This window comes from Pan paniscus, chromosome 7, assembly GCF_029289425.2.
Source record: "Pan paniscus chromosome 7, NHGRI_mPanPan1-v2.0_pri, whole genome shotgun sequence".
Taxonomy (NCBI): domain Eukaryota; kingdom Metazoa; phylum Chordata; class Mammalia; order Primates; family Hominidae; genus Pan; species Pan paniscus.
The window spans coordinates 115,073,722-115,100,564 of record NC_073256.2 but is presented as its reverse complement, the minus strand read 5'-3'; the positions used below and the strand labels follow the sequence as shown (position 1 = coordinate 115,100,564).

Sequence of the window (26,843 nt, the reverse complement as noted above, 5' to 3'; positions counted from 1 at the left end):
AATTAGCTGGGTGTGGTGGTGCATGCCTGTAATCCCAGGTACTCAGGAGGCTGAGGCAGGAGAATCGCTTGAACCTGGGAGGCAGAGGTTGCAGTGAGCCAAGATTGTGCCACTGCACTCCAGCCTGGGCAACAAGAGTGAAACTCCGTCTCAAAAAAAGAAAGAAAGAAACTAGCCAGGCATGGTGGCGGGTGCCTGTAATCCCAGCTACTTGGGAGGCTGAGGCAGGAGAATCGCTTGAACCTGGGAGGTGGAGGTTGCAGTGAGCCAAGATCACACTGCCACTCCAGCTTGGGTGACAGAGCGAGACTCTGTCTCAAAAAAAAAAAAGGGGGAGAGGGAGGAGAGGCAGTGAAGGTGTTCTCGCACCTTACCACCTTCCTGGAGCCCTCAATTTCCCTGCAGACCTTACCAAGTACTTAGGCAAGTTTCACCTGCAAGGGAAGCTCTTGGTTGTCAAGGTGATCCCAGCAGGCAGCAACCTGCTTTCAGAAAACCATAAAGCTAAGTAACGGTGATGGGATACAGTCACCAACCATGTCCTGACTTCCTGAGGTCTCCAAGCTCCACATGATTGCCCAACTCCCTTTTCATGCCACAACCTGCAACACCTCGGGATCATTCTTCTCACACTTCCAATAGTTGCCTATGGACTTGGCACTGATAGAGAGCTGGTCCTCCCCTCCAAAGGCCGTCTTCCTTACTGGCTTTAGAAGGTAATACTATGTAACGCTGTAGCTCTGCCACTAGTTACCTGTGTACCTGTGGGCAAGTTGCTTCACCTCTCTTGCCTCAATTTCTCAAGTGTAAAATGAAGACACTAGTTCTAGTTGGCTCCAAGCTCTCTCTGGCCTGAAATTTCATGACCATGTTAAATCTTTCAAGCTTGAGATAATACTGTTTCCCAATACTGTGCAAACATAACACTGGATAAAACAGATTGTTGGCTGGGCATGGTGGCTCACACCTGTAATCCTGGCACTTTGGGAGACCGAGGTGGGCAGATCACTTGAGGTCAGGAGTTCGAGGCTAGCTTGGCCAACATGGCGAAACCCTGTCTCTACTTTTTTTTTTTTTTTTTTTTTGAGACAGAGTCTTGCTCTGTCACCCAGGCTGGAGTACAGTGGCGTGATCTGAGCTCACTGCAACTTCTGCCTCCTAGGTTCAAAAGATTCTCCTGCCTCAGCCTCCGGAGTAGCTGGGATTACAGGTGCATGCCACCATGCCCAACTAATTTTTGTATTTTTTTTAGTAGAGGTGGGATTTCACCACGTTGGCCAGGCTAGTCTGGAATTCCTGACCTTGTGATCTGCGCACCTTAGCCTCCCAAAATGCTGGGATTACAGGAGTGAGCCACCGCACCCAGCTGAAACGCTGTCTCTACTAAAAAAAAAATACAGAAATTGGGCCAGGCAAGGTGGCTACTCAGGAGGCTGAGGCAGGGGAATCGCTTGAAACTGGGAGGCAAAGATTGCAGTGAGCTGAGATCTCGTTATTGCACTCCAGCCTGGCGACAGAGCAAGACTCCCTCTCAAAAAACAAACAAACAAACAAAAAATTAGCTGGGCCTGGTGGCAGGCGCCTATAATCCCAGCTACTTGGGAGGCTGAGGCAGAAGAATCGCTTGAACTTGGGAGGTGGAGGTTGCAGTGAGCCAAGATCACGCGACTGCATTCCAGCCTGGGTAATAGAGTAAGACTGTGTCTCAAACAAACAAACGAAACAAAAATAGGTCACAAAAACTAGTTTTATATCCCCCAAATAGACATTGTCGATCAAAGTTTAAATCAACTCTAGTTTGAAAATTAAGTAGGAATCCGAAGCTCAAATTTTTCTTTCAAAACGGAGCAAGATCTCCATGAATTGTGTTCCCCTCACCCTCTGGCTTTGCTCGTTTTTTGCTTTGCCTCCTCTTGACCTTCTGTCCTTCTTACAACTCTTTATAGGGTTATGGCTGCTCCCTGATCTAACTTCTACATCTTTCTTTCCTGATTGGACTGGCAGCTTAAGTGTAGTCTGTAATATTCACTAATTGACTTTGCATGATTTGGATGTTTATCATTGGGTCCCCTCTTCTTCTGATTTTTTTTTTTTTCATGACGGAGTCTGGCTCTATTGCCCAGCTGGAGTATAGTGGTGGCGCAATCTCAGCTCACTGCAACCTCTGCCTTCCAGGTTCAAGCAATTATCCTGCCTCAATCTCCCAAGTAGCTGAGATTACAGGTGCGCACCACCATGCCTGGCTAATTTTTGTATTTTTAATAGAGATGGGGTTTCACCATGTTGGCCAGGCTAGTCTCAAACTCCTGACTTCAAGTGATTCACCTGCCTTGGCCTCCCAAAGTGCTGGGATTAGAGGTGTGAGCCACCGTGCCCGGCATACATGGTCTTCTTTCTGATTCAGTCCCTGCTGTCCTTCCTGGCTTCATCACTCAGCATCATCTTCCTCCTCCCACGCTGCCTGATTCCCCCAGCCAACGGCACTGCAGGGAGCAGCTGCAGTGAATTCCAGACCTTGCACACTTTCCATCCCCAGGCCTCCTGTGCTCACGCTGGTCCCTCTAACCTGTACACTTTTCTCCGCCTCTTTGATTTGTCTGCCAAGGTCTCACCTTTGATGCGAAGTCCTTTGCCAAGTCTTCTCTAACTTCCCTTGAGTTAGGTGCTGGTATCCCTTAGGGAAATTTTTGACTACTCATAACAGAGAAGTGACAACTGTGGCTTAACAAGACAGAAACTGAATTTCTCATGTTAAATGAATGTGGAAACAGAGTCCAGCGTGGTATGACAGCTTGACAGTCATGACAGTCCTGGCTCCTTTTCTTCTTCTTTCATATCTGGGCACCGACCTCCTCCTTCTTCTTCTCCTTCTCCTTCCTTCTTCCTTCTTCTTCTTTTTTAAAATTTTATTTATTTATTTTAAAGAATACAGAGGCTGGGCGCGGTGGCTCATGCTTGTAATCCCAGCACTTTGGGAGGCTGAGGTGGGTGGATCACCCGAGGTCATCTGTACTAAAAATACAGGCGCCTGTAATCCCAGCTACTTGGGAGGCTGAGGCAGGACAATCGCTTGAACCCAGGAGGCGGAGGTTGCAGTGAGCTGAGATAGTGCCACTGTACTCCAGCCTGGGCAACAAGAGGGAAACTCCATCTCAAAAAAAAAAAAAAAAAAAGAATAGCGAGAGTCTCACCATGTTGCCCAGGCTGGTCTCAAACTCCTGACCTCAGGTGATCTGCCCACCTCGGCCTCCCAAAGTGTTGGGATTATAGGCCTGAGCCACCGTGCCCAGCCCAAGCACAGACTTCTGTTCTGTGTGTCACCTCATGGTCCAGGCTGACTGCATCCACTCTCACCTCCACATCACAGGCAGAGGGAGTTAGAGCCCTTCCCATATGGCCATCATCCCAAGTCTGCAGCATCCAGCCATAACTAGACTCCTCCTCCCAACTGGCTCTAGAAGAGGCTAGCAGCCTTCAATGTTAACCCAAATAAGTCAGGGTTCCCTTGTGATGACCCTAATGTTCACTATCTTGGCATCCTACCTTCTTTATCCTGGCATTTATCCTCTTTCCCCAGAGTTACCTTCTTACCCCTCTAAGAGCAAGTCAGTAAAAGGATTGGTTTGTCATGTTTCCTTGTTGACTGTTGTATCCCTGCACCTAACACAGTAGCTTGAACACAGCAGGTACTCAATACTGGAAAAGGAAAGGGTAGCTTTTTGGCCTTCAAGTTAGGAACAGAGGCAACATAACAGGTTAGATCAAGCACATCTCTTTTTTTTTCTTGAGGCAAGGTCTTGCTCTGTTGCCCAGGCTAGAGTGCAGTGGCATGATCTCAGCTCATTGCAGCATCAACCTCCTGGGCTCAAGCAATACTCCCACCTCAGCCTCCCAAGTAGCTGGGACTACAGGCTTGTGCCACCACCTTCTGCTAATTAAAAAAAAAAAAAATCGTAGCGGGGTGTGGTGACTGGTGCCTGTAATTCCAGCACTTTGGGAGTACAACGCAGAAGGATCACATGAGCCTAGGAGTTCAAGACCAGTTTGGGCAGCACAAGAAGACCCCATCACTACAAAAAGTACAAAACGTAGCCAGGCATGGTGGCGTGTACTTGTAGTACCAACTACTCAGGAGGCTGAGGTGGGAGAGTTGCTTGAGCTGGGGAAGTGGAGGCTGCAGTGATTGGTGATTTTGCCACAGCACTCCAGCCTGGGAGACAGAGCAAGACCCTGTCTTGAAAATAATAGAATATATTGGCTGGGCGCGGTGGCTCACACCTGTAATCCCAGCACTTTGGGAGGCTGAGGCAGGCGGATTACCTGAGGTCAGGAGTTCGAGACCAGCCTGACCAACATGGAGAAACCTCGTCTCTACTAAAAATACAAAATTAGCTGGGCGTGGTGGCACATGCCTGTAAGCCCAGCTACTTGGGAGGCTGAGGCAGGAGAATCACTTGAACCCAGGAGGCAGAGGTTGTGGTGAGCTGAGATCGCGCTGCTGCACTCCAGCCCGGGCAACAGAGTGAAACTCTGTCTCAAATAAATAAATAAATAAACAAACCATATATTAAAAAATAATTTTTTTTTTTTTTTGTAGAGCCAAGATCTCACTATATTGCCCAGGCTGGTCTCAAACTCCTGACTTCAAGAGACCCTCCCACCTTGGCCTCCCAAACTGCTGAGATTGCAGGTATGAGCCACCATGACAGGCCAAGCACACCTTCTTTATAAAATGGGCAACACATTTGGCATGGATCTATTTATTTATGTTCTCATTTTTTTTTTTTTTTTGAGATGGAGTCTTGCTCTGTCAGCTAGGCGGGAGTGCAGTGGCACAATCTCAGCTCACTGCAACCTCCATCTGCTGGGTTCAAGCAATTCTCCTGCCTCAGCCTCTCGAGTAGCTGGGATTACAGGCGTGTGCCACCATGCCCAGCTAATTTTTGTATTTTTAGTAGAGACGGAGTTTCACCATGTTGGCCAGGCTGGTCTTGAACTCCTGACCTCAGGTAATCCGCCTGCCTCGGCTTTCGAAAATGCTGGGATTACAGGTGTGAGCCACCATGCCTGGCCTATGTTCTCATTAAATAATTTTTTTTTTTTTTTGAGATGGAGTTTTGCTTTTGTTGCCTAGGCTGGAATGCAATGGTGCAATCTCAGCTCACTGCAACCTCCGCCTCCTGGTAGTTTAAGTGATTCTCCTGCCTCAGCTTCCTGAGTAGCTGGGATTACAGGCATGCACCACCATGCCCGGCTAATTTTTGTATTTTTAGTAGAGACAGGGTTTCACCATGTTGGTCAGGCTGGTGCTGAACTCCTGACCTCAAGTGATCTGTCCGCCTCGGTATCCCAAAGTGCTGGGATTACACGTGTGAGCCATTGGGGCCCAGCCAAATAAATATTTTTTTAGTACCTAAATCAGGCTAGTTATAGGTGCCAGAGATACAGTGGTAAACTCAAACGGCAGGCTATTTTATACAGTACTATGTTTGGAATAAATTCCTGGCAGCAGATCTAAGCCTTGTTGAGTTCACCTTCCTTTTTCCTTCAGAGAAGCTTTCATTTTGTGCTTTTTACAGTAAGTATTCAATAAATCTCAATTGAGACACTGGTTGAAATAAGGACAGAGTGAGCGATTTTTAAATGTCCTCATTACCATCCCAATTTCCTCTTTAAAAATGTCACTTGGCCATTCTTCCCTTTTAAGTTTTATAGCCCCAAGGAAATGAACAATTGGCTAATAAATGTTGGATATAAATTCTAATTCCTTTTCCGGGGATGTAGCTTTGTAACATTCTATACTACTTTCCTTTGAACTCTGCATGTTGTAGAAATTTATGCAAAAGAGGCTTTCAGAGCCAGCTGAGATACACAGCATCACGTAGAGTTATCTTTCCTAGTCACAAGTTCGCAGCATTAAAAGTCTGGTGTAACATGAAAGACCCAGCTACCATCATGAATTTCTGTAAAGATTCTTCAAAAGACGTATTTCCCTAAGCTTGATATCTGAGAAAATAAGTTCATTTCCAGGCCGGGCACGATGGCTCACGCCTGTAATCCCAGCACTTCGGGAGGCCGAGGCGGGTGGATCACGAGGTCAGGAGTTCGAGACCAGCCTGGCCAAGATGGTGAAACCCCATCTCTACTAAAAATACAAAAATTAGCCGGGCGTGATGGCGGACGCCTGTAATCCCAGCTACTTGGGAGACTGAGGCAGGGAATTGCTTGAACCCAGGAGGAGGAGGTTGCAGTGAGCCAAGATTATTCCACTGCACTCCAGCCTGGGCGACAGAGTAAGACTCCATTTCAAAAACAAAACAAAAAAAAAATTAATAAATTAGCCAGGTGTGGTAACAAACTCCTGTAATCATTCCAGCTACTTAGGAGGCTGAGGCAGAGAATATCTTGAACTCGGGAGGCGGAGGTTGCAGTGAGCCCAGATCTCGCCCACTGCACTCCAGCCTGGGTGACAGGGAGAGATTCCATCTCAAAAAAAAAAAAAAAAAAAAAAAAAGTTCATTTCCAATTAGAGATAGGAATAAAAATAATATTTTTCTACTTTTTAATCACACACTTTTTTGTTTGTTTTGAGACGGAGTCTCACTCTGTTGCCCAGGCTGGAGCACAGTGGTGCCATCTCGGCTCACCGCAACCTCCGCCTCCCGGGTTCAAAGGATTCTCCCTCAGCCTCCCAAGTAGCTGGGATTACAGGCTCACGCCACCACACCTGGCTAAATTTTGTATTTGTGTTGGTCAGCCTGGTGGTCTCCAACTGCTAGGGTCAGGTGATCCACCCGCCTCAGCCTCCCAAAGTGCTGGGATTACAGGCATAAGCCACCGTGCCGGGCCTTTTTTATGATGCTGTAGTTTGTCCCCGCACAAACTCATGTTGAAATTTGATCCCCAGTTGGAGGTGGGGTCTAATGGGAGGTGTTTGGGTCTTGGGAGCAAATTCCTCTTTTTTTCGTTTATTTTTTTTTCTTTTATTTATTTAGTTTTCCAGATCCCTCTTGACTAGATTAACACCCTGGATGAGGGTGGGTGAGTGAGTTCTCGCCGTTACTGGTTCCCACGAGAGCTGGCTGCGGAAAACAGCCTGGGTGCCTCCCCGCCGCTCTTTCTTGCTTTCTGTTTTGCCAGGCAGTCTCTGCGCATGCTGGCTCCCCTTCACCTTCCCCCCTGAGTAGAAGTAGCCTCAGGCCCTCACTAGAAGCTGAGCAGAGACTGGTGCCATGCTTCTTGTACAACCTGCAGAACTGTGAGCCAAAAAACCTCTTTTCTTTTATTTACTTTTTTTTTTTTTTTGAGACAGGGTCTCACTCTATTGCCCAGCCTGGAGTGCAGTGGCACAATCATGGCTTACTGCAGCCTCGACATCCCAGACTCAAGTGATCCTCCCACCTCAGCCTCCCAAGTAGCTGGTACTACAGGGGCACACCACCACACCAGGCTAATTTTTTGTACTTTTTTTTTTTAGGGATGGGGTCTCCCCATGTTGCCCAGGACGGACTCAAACTCCAAAGCTCAAGTGATCCACCTACCTTGGCCTTCCAAAGTGCTGGGATTACAGGCGTGAGCCCCTGCTCCTGGGCTTGGACTGGACTATTAATTATGGAAAGTTAATGGGAAATGAAAAAAAAGAAAAAAGAAAAGAAGTAAAGAAAGAGAAGTCCAGTCCTGTTTATAACTCCCGAGTAAACCCTCCCGCAGCATTGGCCAGGATTGTGGCATGTGCATGGGCGGGGGTGTGCTTGCTCTGCCCTTCCATTTTTCTCCCTATTCCATCTTAGAGCATGTGTGTGGGGAGGGTTAGGAGGGAGCCCTGGGATCCACCATAGGGACTCCTGCGCTTCTGTACTCCAGTTTCTCTGATGTGTTAGGATACCCAGGCGGGAAAGTCTTTTTTCTAACTTGAAGGTTATTTTCTTCTTGGATGTTGTGATGGCTAATTTCATGTGTCAACTTGGCCAGGCTGTGGGACTCAGTTGTTTGGGCAGACATCAGTCTAGATGTCAGAGGCACGTGAACCAGAGCAACTCCATCTTGAATAGGAGCTGGGTAAAATGAGGCTGAGACCTACTGGGCTGCATTCCCAGATGGTTAAGGCATTCTAAGTCACAGGATGAGACAGGAGGTTGGCACAAAATACAGGTCATAAAGACCTTGCTGATAAAACGGGTTGCAGTAAAGAAGCCAGCCCAAAACCATCAAAATCAAGATGGCCAAGAGAGTGACCTCTGGTCGTCCTCACTGCACCGTGATGGTTTACAAATGCCATGGCAGTGTCAGGAAGTTACCAAATATGGTCTAGAAAGGGGAGGCATGAATTATCCACCCCTTGTTTAGCATATCAAGAAATAACCATAAAAATGGGCAACCAGCAGCTGTTGGGGCTGCTCTGTCTATGGAGTAGCCATTCTTTGTATTTATTTATTGATTGATTGATTATGAGCTGGTTTTGCTCTTGTTGCCCAGGCTGGAGTGCAACCGCGCGATCTCGGCTTACGGCGACCTCCGCCTCCCGGTTTCAAGCGGTTCTCCTGCCTCAGCCTCCGGAGTAGCTGGGATTACAGGAATGTGCCACCACGCCCAGCTAATTTTGTATTTTTAGTAGAGACGAGGTTTCTGCATGTTGGTCAGGCTGGTCTCAAACTCCCGACCTCAGGTGATCTGCCCACCTTGGCCTCTCAAAGTGCTGGGATTACAGGCGTGAGCCACTGCGCCCAGCCAATTCTTTATTCCTTTTCTTTCCTAATAACTTGCTTTCACTTTACTCTATGGACTCGCCCTGAATTTCTTGCGTGAGATCCAAAAACCTTCTCTTGGAGTCTGGATCTAGACCCCCTTTCCTGTAACATAGATGTTGCTGTGAAGGGTTTTTTTGTTTTGTTTCATTTTGTGACAGTGTCTCACTCTGTCGCCTAGGCTGGAGTACAGTGGCACAATCTGGACTCACTGCAACCTCCGCCGCTCAAACTCAAGTGATCCTTCCCCCTCAGCCTTCTGAGTAGCTGAGACTACAGGCACGCACCACCACGCCCGGCTAATTTTTTTGTATTTTTAGTAGAGATGAGGTTTCACCTTGTTTCCCAGGCAGGTCTCAAATTCTTGAGTTCAAGTGATCTGCCCACCTTGGCCCCCCCAAAGTGCTGGGATTACAGACATGAGCCACCGTGCATGGCCAACAACATTCTGCCCTTGTGACTCCCTTCCCATCTCCCCAGCCCAGTCTTTCTGGGTAGGGGTTGGGAATTGACAAGATGGGAGGGCATGGACCAGGATGATGCCCCAGTGGTGGTATTTCTCTTTAGAATGTGGGGTACTTAATGCCCCCTTTTTCCTCAGCTGAAGGCCTCAGTTGCAGAGCAAGGGGAAAACTCAACTCAACATCTGTACAAGTTTTCAGGATGCTACTAGGCATCCCTTGAACAGATAGTTCCAAATCCAAATGTATTTGGAAACAACTAAATGAAATAAATGCTTTTCTTTGATGCAGGCCTTCTCTAAAATGCAAATTTGCTGATGTGAAGGGTAAACTCATGTGAGAGGAAATGGTTCACTGGCATTCTTTGACTCTGGAGCACAGTTTTGAGACAAGTAATACGAATGCCCAAAAATGTGTCGTGGAATACAGGGTTGAAAAATGTTGAGTTAGAAAGACGGCTGGGACCCTGGTTCTATTCCTTGCCACCTTCCAGCTGCACAGCCTCTCTGGGATTTGGGACTATGAAATGGGGCTAAAACTTAACTTCCTGAGCTTTTGTGAGCATCTCAGATAATACTCATAAAACATCTACTATAGATATTCCATAAATGATAGCTATTCATTGAAAAAATCTGAGGATCATAGACATAGAATCAAACCCTTACTCATGGCACTGTCAGTAAGTACATTTCCCCAGTGGCTTTTTTTTTTAGTTATTATTATTATTTTTTTGGAGACAAGGTCTCATTCTGATGCCTGGGTTAGAGTGCAGTGGTTCAATCATGGCTCACTGCAGCCTCAGCCTTTCAGGCTCAGGTGATCCTCCCACCTCAACCTCCGAGTAGTTGGGACTACAGGCTCGTGCCACCATGCCTGGCTAATTTTTGTATTTTTGTAGAGATGGGGTCTCCCTATGTTGCCAGGCTGGTCTCAGGTGATCTGCCTGCCTTGGCCTCCCAAAGTGTTGGGATTACAGGTGTGAGCCACTGTGCCTGACCTATAATTTTCAAGAATACAATATATTAGCTGAGTGCAGTGGCTCGTGCCTGTAATTCCAACACTTTGGGAGGCTGAGGCAGAAGGATTGCCTGAGCCCAGGAATTCAAGACTAGCCTGGGCAACATGGGGAGACCCTGTCTTTATAAATTTATTTATTTATTTATTTTTTGAGATGGAGTCTCACCCTGTCGCCCAGGCTGGAGTGCAATGGCATGATCTCAGCTCACTGCAACCTGCATCTCCCAGGCTCAAGCGATTCTCCTGCCTCAGCCTCCCGAGTTGCTGGGATTACAGGCATGCGCCACCACGCCCAGCTAATTTTTTTTATCTTTAGTAGAGACGGGGTTTCACCATGTTGGCCAGGCTGGTCTCAAACTCCTGACCTCGTGATCCACCCATCTTGGCCTCCCAAAGTGTTGGGATTACAGGTGTGAGCCACCATGCCCGGCCTACAAAAATTTAAAAAATAAATTAGTCAGGCATGGTGGCATGAGCCTGTGGTCCCAGCCACTTGGGAGGCTGAGGTGGGAGGATGACTTGAGCCCAGGAGGTCGAGGCAGCAGTGAGCAGTAATCATGCTACTGCACTCCAACCTGGGTGACAGAGCAAGACACTGTCTCAACTAATAATAATAATACAAATAATACAATATATTGTTATTAGCCATTGTCACCATGTTATATAATAGATCTCTTAAACTTGTTCTTCCTGTTTAGCTGAAAGTTTGCATCCTTGTAGTAACATCTCCCCATCCCTCCCCGACAAAAAGTTTATTATTATTATTTTGAGACGGAGTCTCCCTCTGTTGCCCAGGCTGGAGTGCGGTGGCGTGATCTTAGTTCACAGCAACCTTCATCTCCTGGGTTAAAGCAATTATCCTGCTGCAGCCTCCTGAGTAGCTGGGATTACAGGCATGCACCACCACACCCGGCTAATTTTTTTTGTACTTTTAGTAGAGACGGGGTTTCACCCCATTGGTCAGGCTGGTCTTGAACTGCTGACCTCAGGTAATCCACCTGCCTCGGCTTCCCAAAGTGCTGAGATTATAGGCGTGAGCCACCGTGCCCAGCCCAAAAAAGGTTTATTTAAAAAAATTTTTTTTTTTTGAGATGGAGTTTTGCTCTTGTTGCCCAGGCTGGAGTGCAACGATGCAATCTCTGCTCACTGCAACCTCCGTCTCCCGGGTTCAAGTGATTCTCCTGCCTCAGCCTCCTGAGTAGCTGGGATTACAGGTGCCCGCCACCACGCCTGGCTAATTTTGTATTTTTAGTACAGACGGGGTTTCTTCATGTTTGTCAGGTTGGTCTCAAACTCCTGACCTCAGGTGATCCGCCCGCCTTAGCCTCCCAAAGTGCTGGATCACAGGCGTGAGCCACCGCTCTTGGCCAAAAAAAAGCTTATTTTTTCAAAAAGGCTTTGCTTTGGCCAGCCATGGTGGCTCACATCTGTAATCCCAGCACTTTGGGAGGCTGAGACAGGCGGATCACTTGAGGTCAGGAGTTCGAGACCAACTCGGCCAACATAGTAAAACTCTGTCTCTACTAAATATACAAAACTTAGCTGGGCTTGGTGGCGGGCACCTGTAATCTCAGCTACTTGGGAGGCTGAGGCAGGAGAATTGCTTGAATCCAGGAGGTAGAGGTCGTAGTGAGCCAAAATCACACTACTGCACTCCAGCCTGGGGGACAGACTCTTTTTTTTTTTTTTTTTAAAAAGGCCGGGCGCAGTGGCTCATGCCTGTAATCCCAACACTTTAGGAGGCCAAGGTGGGTGAATCACTTGAGGTCAGGAGTTTGAGACCAGCCTGACCAACATGGTGAAACTCCGTCTCTACTAAAAGTATTAAAAATTAGCCAGCTGTTTTGGCGGGTGCCTGTATTCCCAGCTACTTGGGAGGCTGAGGCAGGAGAATCACTGAACCGGGGAGTCAGAGGTTGCAGTGAGCCAAGATCATGCTGTTGCACTCCAGCCTGAGCTACAAGAGTGAGACTCTGTTTCAAGAAAAAAAAAAAAGGCTTTGCTTTTAGTTGAAGATACTACATGGCAAGCAGTTCTTTATACTTGATAGATGATTATAGAGCAAAGAAAAGTTTTCATTGGCTCCTGCTGGAAAATGGCAAACATTGCGAAATAGGACTGCAGGCTTCCAGAAAGATTTTTTTTTGACTTGTTTTTTTTTGAGAAGGTCTCACTCCATTGCCCAGGCTGGAGTGCAGTGGTGAGATCACAGCTCACTGCAGCCTCGACCTCCTGGGGCTCAGGTGATCCCTCCAGCCCCAGGCCCTCTGAGCAGCTAGGGACTACAGGTGCGCACTACCACACCAGGCTAAGTTTTTGTATTCTTTGTGGAGACGGGGTCTCCACATGTTGTCCTGGCTGGCCTTGAACTCCTGGTCTCAAGTGATGTGCTCACCTCGGCCTCCCAAAATGCTGGGGATTACAGACATGAGCACCGCGCCCAGCCCCAGAAACTTTAAAATCACTTCTGTTATCCAGAAAACAATTTGGTATCAGTATCCTCCAGAAATCAGTGCGAGGATTGGTGCAGCATAAAATGAAAATAACCTAGGTAAATTCTCGATAAATTCTAAAAATGAACTTTCAATTAACTTTCTTGTTTCTTAAGCTCAGAATTGAGTTCTACGCTAATGCAAGTATCAAATTTACATGTATATCTGAAAATTTGCACATAGGCCAATTTCTGTTTGGACATTAACAAATATTGCCGTAACACCTAAAACCCAACAAATAGCTCTTCCATTCCCACTAGTTGAAAGGCACTGCAGAACACTGTGGTGCTGCGGAAAGATGACAGACCCCGCCTTAAGGAATTTACAGAGTACACTGAGCAAAGTAGGGCAGTGTTACTGCCCTACTATGGAGTACAATAGATATCTTTGGAGAGGAGCAGATGCAGGCAGGGCTGTGCAGAGGGGCAGGAGCCTCTGAGTGTGTGTATGTCTGTGTGTGTGTCTGCACGTAGAAGTTAGGAATGAAGACTGGAGATCAAGGGAATTGTCCAGGAGGAGATGGTATTTAAGTTGGATCTTAAAGTGATTGCCTATGTGGCTCTTTAAATTTAGATTTATTGGGCCGGGCGTGGTGGCTCACACCTGTAATCCCACCACTTTGGGAGGCCGAGGTGGGCAGATCACCTGAGGTCGGGAGTTTCAGACCAGCCTGACCAACGTGGAGAAACCCCGTCTCTACTAAAAATACAAAATTAGCTGGGCGTGGTGGCACATACCCGTAATCCCAGCTACTCGGGAGGCTGAGGCAGGAGAATCTCTTAAATCCAGGAGGCAGATGTTGTGGTGAGCTGAGATCACATGATTGCACTCCAGCCTGAGTGACAAAGTGAGATTCCATCTCAAAAAAAAAAAAAAAAAAAAAAAAAAAAAAAAAAATTTAGGCTGGGCGCAGTGGCTCACGCCTGTAATCCCAGCACTTTGGAAGGCCAAGGTGGGCGGGTCACGAGGTCAGGAGATCGAGACCACCCTGGGTAACACGGTGAAACCCTGTATCTACTAAAACTACAAAAAATTAGCCAGGCGTGCCAGGCGCGGTGGCTCACGCCTGTAATCCCAGCACTTTGGGAGGCTGAGGTGGGCGGATCACCTGAGGTCAGGAGTTGAAGACCAGCCTGACCAACATGGTGAAACTCCACCTTTACTAAAAATACAAAATTAGCCGGGTGTGGTGGTGCATGCCTGTAATCCCAGCTCCTCGGGAGCCTGTGGCAGGAGATTCGCTTGAACCCGCGAGGCAGAGGTTGTAGTGAGCCGAGATCGCACCATTGCACTCCACCCTGGGCAACAAGAACGAAACTCCACTTTAAAAAAAAGGAAAAAAAAAAATTAGCCGGGCGTGGTGGCGGGCGCCTGTAGTCCCAGCTACTCGGGAGGCTGCGGCAGGAGAATGGCATGAACCTGGGAGGTGGAGCTTGCAGTGAGCCGAGATCGTGCCACTGCACTCCAGCCTGGGTGACAGAGTGAGACTCTGTCTCCAAAAAAAAAAAAAAAAAAAAAAATTTACATTTTATTTATTTATTTATTGAGAGACAGAGCTTCACTCTTGTTGCCTGGGCTGGAGTGCAAATGGTGCCATCTTGGCTCACCTCAAACTCCACCTCCTGGGTTCAAGTGATTTTCCTGCCTCAGCCTCATGAGTAGGTGGGGTTACAGGCATGCACCACCATGCCCAGCTAATTTTTATATTTTTAGTAGAGACGGTGGGGGGGTTCTCCATGTTGGTCAGGCTGGTCTCGAACTCCCGACCTCAGGTGATTCACCTGCCTCGGCCTCCCAAAGTGCTGGGATTACAGGTGTGAGCCACCGTGCCTAGCCTAGATTTATTATATTTAAAGAATGGCTAGAAAATAAGAGGAAAGAGAAAATATATGTATTTTTTTTTGATATGGAATTTCGCTCTTGTTGCCCAGCCTGGAGTGCAATGGCTCAATCTCGGCTCACTGCAATCTCTGTCTCTTTGGTTCAAGCGATTTTCGTGCCTCAGCCTCCAGAGTAGCTGGGATTACAGGCGCCCATCACAACACCCAGCTAATTTTGTATTTTTAGTAGAGACGGGGTTTCGCCATGTTGGTCAGGCTGATCTCAAACTCCTGACCTCAAGTGATCTACCCACTTTGGCTTCCCAAAGTGCTGGGATTACAGGTGTGAGCCACTGCGCCCAGCCAAGAGAAAATAATTTTTTTTTAAAAAATTAGATTTAAATACAATACAATATAAGACAATTAAATTAAATTATAAATTTGCTGGGCCTGGTGGTTCACACCTACAATCTCAGCTCTTTGGGAGGTGGGAGGATTGCTTGAACCCAGGAATTTGAGACCAACCTGGGCACCATCTCTACAAAAAAGAAAAAATTAGCCAAGCGTTGTGGCACACACTTGTGGTCCCAGGATCTCAGGAGGCTGAGGTGGGAGGATCAATTAAGCCCAGGAGGTTGAGGCTACAGTGAGCCTTGTTTGTGCCACTGCACTCCAGCCTGGGTGGCAGTGTAAGACCTCATCTGTAAAACAAAACAAAACAAGAGAAAAACAAAACAAAACAAGAGAAAAACAAAACAAAACAAAAAAACTATCCTAAATAAAGTAGGCCAGCACGGTGGTTCACGCCTGTTAATCCCAACACTTTGGGAGGCGAGGGGGGCGCAGATCACTGGAGGTCAGGAGTTCGAGACCAGCCGGGCCAACATAGCAAAACCCCATTTCAACAAAAAATACCAAAAAAAAGAAAAATCAGGCCGGGCGCAGTGGCTCACACCTGTAATCCCAGCACTTTGGGAGGCTGAGGTGGGCGGATCACCTGAGGTCAGGAGTTTGAGACCAGCCTGACCAATATGATGAAACCCCATCTCTACTAAAAATACAAAAATTAGCCTGGCGTGGTGCCATGAGCCTGTAATCCCAGCTACTTGGGAGGCTGAGACGAGAATCACTTGAACGTGGGAGGCGGAGGTTGCAGTGAGCTGAGATCGTGCCATTGCACTCTAGCCTGGGCAACAAGAGCGAAGCTCCATCTCAAAAAATAAATAAATAAATAAAATTCAGCCGGGCATAATGGTGTGAGGTGGGTGGCAGATCACCTGAGGTCAGGAGTTCGAGACCAGCCTGGCTAACATGGTGAAACCCTGTCTCTACTAAAAATACAAAAAGTAGCTGGGTGTGGTGGCGGGTGCCTGTAATCTCAGCTACTGTGGAGGCAGAGGCAGGAGAATCGCTTGAATCCGGGAGGCAGAGGTTGCAGCGAGCTGAGATCTCACCATTGCATTCCAGCCTGGGCGACAGAGTGAGACTCCGTCTCAAAAAGAAAAAAAAAAGGCGGGGGGGTGAGAGGGGTGATAGGCCAGGCACAAGGGCTTATGCCTGTAATCCTAGTTCTTTGGGAGGCCAAGGTGGGCGGATCACCTGAGTTCAGGAGTTGGAGACGTGGTGAAACCCCGTCTCTACTAAAGATTCAAAAAAATTAGCTGGGCGTTGTGGTAGGCACCTGTACTCCCAGCTACTAGGGCGGCTGAAGCAGCAGCAGAGGTCTATAGTACTTTGGAAGCCAAGGCAGGAGAATTGCTTGAACCTTGGAGTCAGAGGTTGCAGTGAGCCAGATTGAGCCACTGCACTCCAGCCTAGGCAACAGAGCAAGACTCAAAAAACCAAACAAACAGTCTGGGCGAGTAGCTCACACCTGTAATCCCAGCACTTTGGGAGGCCGAGGCGGGTGTACCACCTGAGATTGGGAGTTCGAGACCAGCCTGGCCAAGATGGCGAAACCCCATCTTACTAAAAAATACAAAAATTAGCTGGGCATGGTGGCGGGCACCTGTAATCCCAGCTACTTGGGAGACTGAGGCAGGAGAATCTCTTGAACCCCAGAGGCGGAGGTTGCAGTGAGCCGACATTGGACCACTGCACTCCAGGCTGGGTGACAACAGCGAGACTCCGTCTGAAACAAACAAACAAAAATAATAAAGTGAAGGCCAAAACAAACCTAGAAAAATAGCAATAATTCATAACAGAAAACATAATTTCCTTAATAGAGAAAAAATTGGTAAGAAAGGATAAACAAATAGAAAAACAGCAAAGTATGTGAACAGATAGAAATGTAAATAACTCAAACATAGGAAAAGATACTTGGCCTTACTTATAATGAGAGAAATACTGACTTCATCATTGACAAAGATGAAGTTTGATAACAACCTGTATAGGCTATGGTGTAAGAGATCAGACATTCGTGTACGTGGTGCACACTCTCAGACAATTTGGTAATATTTATCAAATTTACAAATGTGCATATCATTTGACTTAGCAAGTCTATAACTGAGGACTTTATCTTCAGCTATACTCATACATGAAGAAAACTAACAGGTGAATTATTATTCAGTATAGCATTGCTTGTAACGCAGAAAATTTGTGTAAACCTAAATGTTCACCAATAGGGAAATGGTTAAGTAAATTACAGTATATTCATTTAATGAGGCACAATGTTGTGATAAAATGGGGTGATGGGGCCAGGCGCGATGGCTCACACCTGTAATCCCAGCACTTTGGGAGGCTGAGGTGGGCGGATCACCTGAGGTCAGGAGTTTGAGACCAGCCTGGCCAACATGGCGAAACCCCATCTCTACTAAAAATACAAAAATTAGCCGGGTGTGGTGGCAGGTGCCTGTAATCCCAGCTACTGGGGAGGCTGAGGTAGGAGAATCGCTTGAACCCGGGAGGCGGAGGTTACAGTGAGCCGAGATTACGCCATTGCACTCCAGCCTGGGGTACGAGAGCGAGAGTTTGTCTCAAAAAAAAACAAAAAGCAGCAACAAAAAGAAACATTTAAAAAAGAGAAAAAGAGAGGAAGACATATTTATTGTATTCTGTTTGATAGATTTTGAATTTTGAAGCACATGCATTGCCAACTCAAAGGATTAAGTTAAAATATGCATACATGATAATAAGAGACATGAAGAGAGTCATATTTGATATAGTTTGACTCTGAACTGTCCTTCATTGCGCATTTCTAGAGTGTTACTAATCTCAACCCATTGATCTGTGTAAATTCTATCTCCCGTCCCGTCTCTCTCTTTCTTTTTCTTTCTTTTTCTTTTTTGGAGACGGAGACTCACTCTGTTGCCCGGGCTGGAGTGCAGTGGTGTGATCTCGGCTCACTGCAACCTCCGCCTCCCAGGTTCAAGTGATTCTCCTGCCTCGGCCTCCCGAGTAGGTGGGACTACAGGCGGCCGCCACCACGCCCAGCTAATGTTTGTATTTTTAGTAGAGACGACATTTCACCATATTGGCCAGGCTGGTCTCCAACTCCTGACCTCGTGATCCGCCAGCCTGGACCTCCCAAAGTGCTGGGATTATAGGCATGAGCCACTGCGCCCAGCCTCTATCTCCCTTCTTATTTTGCTGTTAGAGTAAATCCATGAGATTTAGTCCAGAGTATTTCCTACCTGAATGATTGCCAGTGTTTAGCCTGGTAATAGTACAGAACTCTTTTTATTTTTTAATTGACGAAGCTCTGATCCGTGGTAGCAAGGAAAGAGTTTATTGGGGCTAAATTAAGCAAAAGTAAGTTCTTTCTTTTCTTCTTTTTTTTTTTTTTTTGAGACGGAGTCTCGCTCTTGTTGCCCAGGCTGAAGTGCAATGGCGTGATCTCGGGTCACTGCAACCTCCATCTCCCGGGTTCAAGCGAGACTCCTGCCTCAGCCTCCCGAGTAGCTGGGATTACAGGCGTGTGCCACCATGCCTGGCTAATTTTTTGTATTAGTAGAGATGGGGTTTCTCCACGTTGGTCAGGCTGGTCTGGAACTCCCGACCCTCAGGTGATCCGCCCCCTCAGCCTCCCAAAGTGCTGGAATTACAGGCGTGAGCCACCGCGCCTGGCCCTAATTTCTTTTAAATACAAAATGAGGTCTGGGCATGGTGGCTCATGCCTGTAACCCCAGCACATTAGGAGGCTGAGTGGGTGGATAACTGGAGGTCAGAAGTTGGAGACCAGCCTGGCCAACATGGCAAAACCCCATCTCTACCAAAAAATACAAAAATTAGCCAGGCATTGTAGCAGACAACTTTGGTCCCAGCTACTTGGGAGGCTGAGACATGAGAATCGCTTGAACCTGGGAGGCGGAGCTTGCAGTGAGCTGAGATCATGCCACTGCACTCCAGCCTGGGTAACAGAGCAAGACTGTCTCAAAAAAAAAAAAAAAAAAAAAAAAAAGGTATACTCCGTAGTGTGTTAGCTTCCTAAACCCTGGGAAGCTACTTAACCTCATAGTTTCCTCATCTGTAAAATGGGAATAATAGTAACACCTCACTGAGTGGTTGTATGGATAGATGTGTAATATAATATATGACATAATATAATGGAAACCTTACACTAGTTCTGTGCAATTATTATTTACAAATCAGAAGTAATTTATTTAAATACAACAAATAAAATCCTTCTATTTTAGTAAACAACTTAAAAGTGTTCTTTGAGTGTTATATTTCAGATGCATGTTTAGTCCAGTCACTAGGAGAGGAAAGAGGGAGGGAGAGAAAAGAGAACATGAATTTGGGGGCTGGGGAAATGGAGACAGAGATTAGAATAAGAGAAAAGGAAAGATACACAGGACAGCAATAAACAGAGAGAGACAAAGAGACATAAAGGTACAAGGAGGTAGAGAGAAAGAGATCCTCAGAGAGAAAAACACAGGCAAATATTCACAGGTAGTATACAGGGAGCAGGCAGGGGCATCTGCACGTGGCCATACAGCGATTGGGAGAGTGAAAAGAGCTCTGAACTCGGGGACAGGGGACGTGGCTTTAAATACAGTTTCTGCCACTTGTCAGCTGTGCAACTTAAATTGGTGCTCAATCTCTAGCTTGCATTTTTCTTATTTGAAAAATGGTAATAAGGGGATGGGGAGGTGGAGAGAATGGCCCATGTTCAAGTCGCCACCTTGTGGTAGTTTCAGATTTCTCCTTAAGGTTTCTCCTTTCTCCTTTCTCCTTTCTCCTTCTCCTCCCCCTCCTCCCCCTCCCCCTCCTCCCTCTCCTCTCCCTCCCTTCTCCTCCTCCCCCTCCCCCTCCCTTTCCCTTCACCCTCCCTCTCCCCCTCCCTCTCCTCTTTTGAGACGGAGTCTCGCTCTGTCGCCCAGTCTCCCTCCGTCGCCCAGTCTCCCTCCGTTGCCCAGGCTGGAGTGCAGTAGCACGATCTCGGTTCACTGCAACCTCCGCCTCCTGGGTTCAAGCGATTCTTCTGCCTCAGCCTCCCGAGTAGCTGGGACTACAGGTGCGCGCCGCCAAACCTGGCTAATTTTTGTATTTTTAGTAGAGACAGGGTTTCACCATATTGTCCAGGCTGGTCTGGAACTCCTGACTTTGTGATCCATCGGCCTCGGCCTCCCAAAGTGCTGGGATTACAGGTGTGAGCCACTGAACCTGGTCCTTCTTCTTCTTCTTCTTTTTTTTTTTTTTTTTAATGAGACGGAGTCTTGCTCTGTCCTCAGGCTGGAGTACAGCGGCACAATCTCGGCTCACTGCAACCTTTGCCTCCTCGGTTCAAGTGATCCTCCTGCCTCGGCCTCTGGAGTAGCTGGGATTACAGGCCACCACACTGGGCTAATTTTTGTATTTTTAGTAGAGACAGGGTGTGGAGGAAAAGTTAAATATTAAATTTGAACTAAAAAGAACGTGGACACAAAAAATGGTCACCAAGTCCTGGAACAGGTTGCGTGAGCCCCTTGAGGCATTCATCGAGCAATGTTTCAGAGAAATCTCTATTTCAATCCATTCCTATATATTAGTTATTAACAAACAACAGACAATCGCAAAAACAGTTGAACTTTTTGTGTTCCTTGAGCCCAATCATGAAGGGCCCTCGTGACTGGACCTCATGCCAAACAACTTGTTACAAAAAGGGCTAGGGTCCCAGACCTTGCTAAAGCTTCATGAGACCTCTCCTCATTTGGAGAGACACGTACACAGACAGGTGGCCGACTCTGGAGCCCAGGCTATTGCTTCCCGATGTGGTGATGAATCCTCCACAGTCTGGAGGCATATATATATATGTATGTGTGTGTGTATATATATATATATATATATATATATATAATATATAGTGTCATATATTATATATGTGTCATATATATATATAGTGTCTTTTATATATATATATAGAGAGAGAGAGAGAGAGAGAGTGTGTCTTTTCTTTCCTCTTGCACATTTCCTGCACAGAACACAGGGTTTCACCATGTTGGCCAGGCTGGTCTCGAACTCCTCACCTCGTGATCTGCCTGCCTTGGCCTTCCAAAGTGCTGGGATTATAGGTATGAACCATGCCCGGCCTATTACCTTTTATTTTCTTTCTTTCCTTTTCTTTTTGAGTCCTGGTCTTGCTTTGTTGCCCAGGCTGGAGTGCACTGGGGGTGATCATAGCTCACTGCATCCTTGACCTCTGAGGTTCAAGCAATCCTTCTGCCTCAGCCTCCCGAGTAGCAGTGACCACAGGCCTGTGCCACCATGCCTGACTCATTTTTAATTTAATTTTATTATTATTATGGTAGGTACGGCATCTCCCTGTGTTGGCCAGGCTGGTCTTGAACTCCTGGGCTCAAGTGATCCACCTGCCTCTGCCTCCCAAAGTGTTTGGATTTCAGGTGTGAGCCACTGTGCTGACCTGTTACTTTTAATTTTTTTTTTTTTTTTTTTTTTTCTGAGACAGAGTCTCACTCTTGTTGACCAGGCTGGAGTGCAATGGCACGATCTCCGCTCACTGCAACCTCTACCTCCCAGATTTAAGTGATGCCCCTGCCTCAGCCTCGAAAGTAGCTGGGAGTACATGCATGCGCCACCACACCTGGCTAATTTTGTATTTTAGTAGAGATGGAGTTTCTCCATGTTGGCCAGGCTGGTCTTGAACTCCTGGCCTCAGGTGATCCACCCGCCTAGGCCTCCCAAAGCACTGGGATAATAGGTGTGAGCCACTGTGTCCAGCCTTACTTTTAATTTTTAAAATGGTAGCTGATTAGGCCAGGCACGTTGGCTCATGCCTGTAATCCCAGCATTTTGGGAGGCTGAGGCACGCGGATCACCTGAGGCCAGGAGTTCAAGACCAGCCTGGCCAACAGGGTGAACCCCCATCTCTACTAAAAATACAAAAATTAGCCGGGTGTGGTGGCGGGTGCCTGTAATCCCAGTTACTCGGGAGGCTGAGGCAGGAGAATCGTTTGAACCCCGGAGGTGGAGGTTGCAGTGAGCTGAGATCTTGCAATTGTACTCCAGCCTGGGCGACAGGCGAGACTCCATCTTAACAAAAAAAAAAAAAAAAAAAAAAAGCGTAGCTGATTGCACTCCAAAAGGATTGTAGTAATTTATCCTGCCACTTGCGGTGAATGAATACACTTTCTCTGTATGCCTATTAGCAGCTGGAGTTACAGCTTTTTTTTTAAGAAACTCTTGCCAGTCTGATGGGCATGAAGTGATAGCTGGCTCATTCTAACTTTAATTTGTATTTTCTTGGTACTAGTAAGTTTAAACATTTAAAAATATGTTTGATGAACATTTTGTATTGTTTATTCTTGGACTGCTTATTCTCATCTGCTTATTTTTCTCTTGTGTTGTTTCCCCTTTGTCAGTTATCTTTATGTATTCTAGAAAGTATTAGCTTGTAATCTATCAAAGGTGTTGCACATTCTATTTTATTTATTTTATTTTATGTTATTTACTTACTTATTTTTTGAGACAGAGTCTTAGTCTGTCACCCAGGCTGGAGAGCAATGGAGTGCCTGGCCTCTAATGTTTTCAAAATAAAACATTTTAAAAGTTTATAAAAAATTGCTGGGCATGGCCGGGCGTGGTGGCTCACATCTTAATCCCAGCACTTTGGGAGGCTGAGGAGGGCAGATCATGAGGTCAGGTGTCCGAGACCAGTCTGACCAACATGGTGAAACCCCGTCTCTACTAAAAATACAAAAATTAGCTGGGTGTGGTAGTGCATGCCTGTAATCCCAGCTACTCAGGAGGCGGAGGCAGGAGAATTGTTTGAACCCGGGAGGCAGAGGTTGCAGTAAGCTGAGATCGTGCCACTGCACTCCAGCCTGGGAGACAGAGTGAGACTCTGTCTCCAAAAAAAAAAAAAAAAAAAAAAAAATTGCCAGGCACGGTGGCTCACGCCTGTTATCCCAGCACTTTGGGAGGTCAAGGTGAGTGGATCACATGAGGCCAGGAGTTTGAGACCAGCCTGGCCAACATGGTGAAACCCCATCTCTACTAAAATACAAAAATTAGTCAGGTGTTGGTGGCTGGCACCTGTAATCTCAGCTACTCAGGAGGCTGAGGCAGGAGAATCCCTTGAACCCAGGATGTGGAAGTTGCAGTGAGCTGAGGTTGCGCCACTGCACTGCAGCCTGGGTGACAGAGCGAGACTTCTTCTCAAATAATAATAATAATAATTTAAAAATTGTATACAGTTAAATATGGCCATCTTTTCTTTTCCTTTTTTTTTTTTTTTTTTGAGACAGTCTTGCTCTGTCACCCAGGCTGGAGTGCAGTGGCATGATCTCGGCTCACTGCAACCTCCGCCTCCTGGGTTCAAGTGATTCTCGTGCCTCAGCCTCCTGAGTGGCTGGGACTGCAGGCACACCCCACTACGTCTGGCTAATGTTTTTATTTTTTGTAGAGACAGGGTTTTGCATGTTGCCTAGGCTGGTCTCAAACTCCCGACCTCGTGATCTGGCCGCCTTGGCCTCCCAAAGTGCTGGGATTACAGGCGTGAGCTACCGCACCTGGCCCATCTTTTCTTTTTCTTTTCTTTCTTTTTTTTTTTTTTTTTTTGAGATAGAGTCTCACTCTGTTGCCCAGGCTGGAGTGTAATGGTGAGATTTAGGCTCACTGCAACCTCTGCCTCCCAGGTTCAAGCGATTCTCCTGCCTCAGCCTCCCGAGTAGCTGGGGTTACAGGCGCCTACCACTATGCCCAGCTAATTTTTTGTATTTTTAGTAGAGGCGTAGTTGCATGTTGGCCAGGCTGGTCTCGAACTCCTGACCTCGTGATTTGCCTGCCTAGGCCTCCCAAAGTGCTGGGATTACAGGCGTAAGCCGCCGCGGCCGGCCCCATCTTTTCTTTCCTTTTTTTTTTTTTGAGACAGAGTCTCGCTCTGTCGCCCAGGCTGGAGTGCAGTGGCGTGATCTCGGCTCACTGCAAGCTCCACCTCCCAGGTTCACGCCATTCTCCTGCCTCAGCCTCCCGAGTAGCTGGGACTACAGGCGCCTGCCACCGCACCCAGCTAATTTTTTGTATTTTTAGTAGAGACGGGGTTTCACCGTGGTCTCGATCTCCTGACCTCGTGATCCGCCCGCCATCCTGGCTAACACAGTGAAACCCCATCTCTACTAAAAAATACAAAAAATTAGCTGGGCATGGTGGCACTCACCTGTAGTCCCAGCTACTCGGGAGGCTGAGGCAGGAGAATCGCCTGAACCCGGGAGGTGGAGCTTGCAGTGAACCGAGGTTGTGCCACAGCACTCCAGCCTGGGCGACAGAGCGAGACTCTGTCTCAAAAAAAAAAAAAAAAAAAAAAAAAAAAAAAAAAGAATCTCCTTCAAGTTTAACAGAACTTAAGTGTTATGAAAAAATATCTATCTTCCTGATCCCTAGGTTATACATATAGCTCCCTGTATTATCTTTAAAGTTTTTTTTCCTAATATGTATGATAGGGTCCCAGATTTATTTACTTCCAAATAAGTAGTGCCAGTACCATCTATTAAGTAAGTCACTGATTGGTTTAATTACTTCTCAGCTAAAACACTACTTAAGTTGTATACAAAATTCCCATCTATTTCTGGGTTCCATACTCTGGTTCTCCTGACCAATTTGACTATCCCTTTTGTTAAGAATTTATTAGATTCCATTGGTAGAGTGCACGTTAATTGGGTTTTAGCTGTTCAATAAATATATCTTTTTTATTTTTATTTTTATTTTTGAGATGGAGTCTTGCTCTGTTGCCAGGCTGGAGTGCAGTGGCGTGATCTCAGCTCACTCATTTGAGATACAGATAAGGGTCACCCAGCTTCACTTAACTGTGAAAGTAAGGTAATCGGCCAGGCGCGGTGGCTCACGCCTGTAATCCCAGCACCTTGGGAGGCCGAGGCGGGCGGATCACGAGGTCAGGAGGTCAGGAGATGCCCAGGCTGGAGTGCAGTGGTGTGATCTCGGCTCACTGCAACCTCCACCTCCTGGGTTCAAGCGATTTTCCTGCCTCAGCCTCCTGAATAGCTGGGATTACAGGCGTGTGCCACAACACCCAGCTAATTTTTGTATTTTTAGTAGAGATGGGGTTTCACCATGTTGGCCAGGATGGTCTCATCTCTTAACCTCATGATCAGTCCGCTTTGGCTTCCCAAAGTGCTGGGATTATAGGCATGAGCCACCGTGCCCAGCTCAATTAGTATATCTTGAATATCCTTTCCATTTGGAGTTCCCCAAATTCATTCTGTCTCCCCCGCTGCTTGACACAGACATGGGGATGACCTAGCCTCTAAGAAACACTAAGAAAAGAGCAAGGACAGGGTGTACGCCTGAGCAGAATCTAGTTTGGCAAGCATGGTGGAGTGGCATCCAACTATTCATCATCAGCAGCAGCAGCAGGGATGGAGCTGCTGGCATTCAGTCCCAAGCATCCTCAGGAGCTGATGGGTGGATTGTCTTTGCTAGAGCAGCCTCTAAAATGGCTAGGTGTTATTCTTGCTCTCTCTCTCTTTTCTTTTTTTTTTTTTTTTGAGATGGAGTCTCGCTCTGTCTCCCAGGCTGGAGTGCAATGGCATGATCTCGGCTCACTGCGACCTCCACCTCCTGGGTTCAAGTGATTCTCCTGCTTCAGATCCTGAGTAGCTGGGATTACAGGCATATGCCAGACACCTGGCTAATTTTCGTATTTTTAGTAGAGACGGGGTTTCGCCATGTCGGCCAGGCTGGTCTCGAAATCCTGACCTCAGGTGATCCACCTGCCTCGGCCTCCTAAAGTGCTGGGATTACAGGAGTGAGTCACCGCACCTGGTCTGAGGTGTTATTCTTGATGGTGAAAGGGCCTGGATCTCTGGTCTTTCTAGATTCCTTTTCAGCTTGAACTTGCCAGAGCAGATTCTGGGTTTTACAACAAAGAATACTTACTGAGGCAAGCTGTTTTATATTTTATTCTAATATTTTATTCCTAAGTCTAGCCCTCTGCTCCTTCCCACCACTGCCCACTATTTTTTCCTTACTTGATCTTTCTCAGATTGTTTATTTATTTTTGAGACAAAGTCTCACTCAGCCATCCAGGCTGGAGTGCAGTGGCACCATCTTGGCTCACTGCAACCACTGTCTCCCAGGTTCAAACGATTCTCCCGTCTCAGCCTCCCGAGTAGCTGGGATTACAGGCACCCACCCCCATGCCCAGCTAATTTTTGTATTTTAGTAGAGATGGAGTTACACCGTGTTGGCCAGGCTGGTCTTGAACTCCTGACCTCAGGTGATCCTCCTGCCTTGATCTCCCAAAGTGCTAGGATTGCAGGTGTGAGCCACCTCTCCTGGCCTAAATTATTTATTTTCATGATCTTTGAGGTATTTTTAAAAAATTCAGGCTGGGCTCAGTGGCTTATGCCTGTTAATCTCAGCAGTTTGAGGCTGAGGTGGGCGGATTGCTTGAGCCCAGAAGTTTGGGACCGGCCTGGGCAACAAAGCAAGACCCTGTCTCTATAAAAGATATAATTATCCAGGTGTGGTGGTGGGTGCTTGTAGTCCCAGCTACTCAGGAGGCTGAGGCAGGAGGATTGCTTGAGCCCAGGAGTTTGAGGCTGCAGTGAGCCGTGATTGTGCCACTGCACTCCAGCCTGGTAGACAGAGGAAGCTCCTGTCTGTTAAAAAAATGGGCCAGACCCAGTGGCTCATGCCTGTAATCTCAACGCTTTGGGAGGCAGAGGCACCCGGATTACTTGAGGTCAGGAGTTTGAGACCAGCCTGGCCAACATGGCGAAACCCCGTCTCTACTAAAAATACAAAAAATTAGCCAAGCGTGGTGGCGTGCACCTGTAATCCCAGCTACTCGGGAGGCTGAGGCAGGAGAATCACTTGAACCTGGGAGACAGAGGTTGCAGTGAACCGAGATCA

At 47.1% G+C, this 26,843-nt stretch overlaps 1 long non-coding RNA gene across 1 annotated transcript in view; it reads left to right on the top strand.

The window, feature by feature from the left end:
• LOC129398629 (uncharacterized) overlaps positions 1-10,552 on the top strand; it is a 29,092-nt gene extending 18,540 nt beyond the window's left edge. The window contains exon 3 of the long non-coding RNA XR_008626445.2: positions 4,598-10,552. This is a non-coding gene — a long non-coding RNA (uncharacterized LOC129398629). The remainder of the gene's footprint in view (positions 1-4,597) is intronic.
• Positions 10,553-26,843: the final 16,291 nt, after the last annotated feature.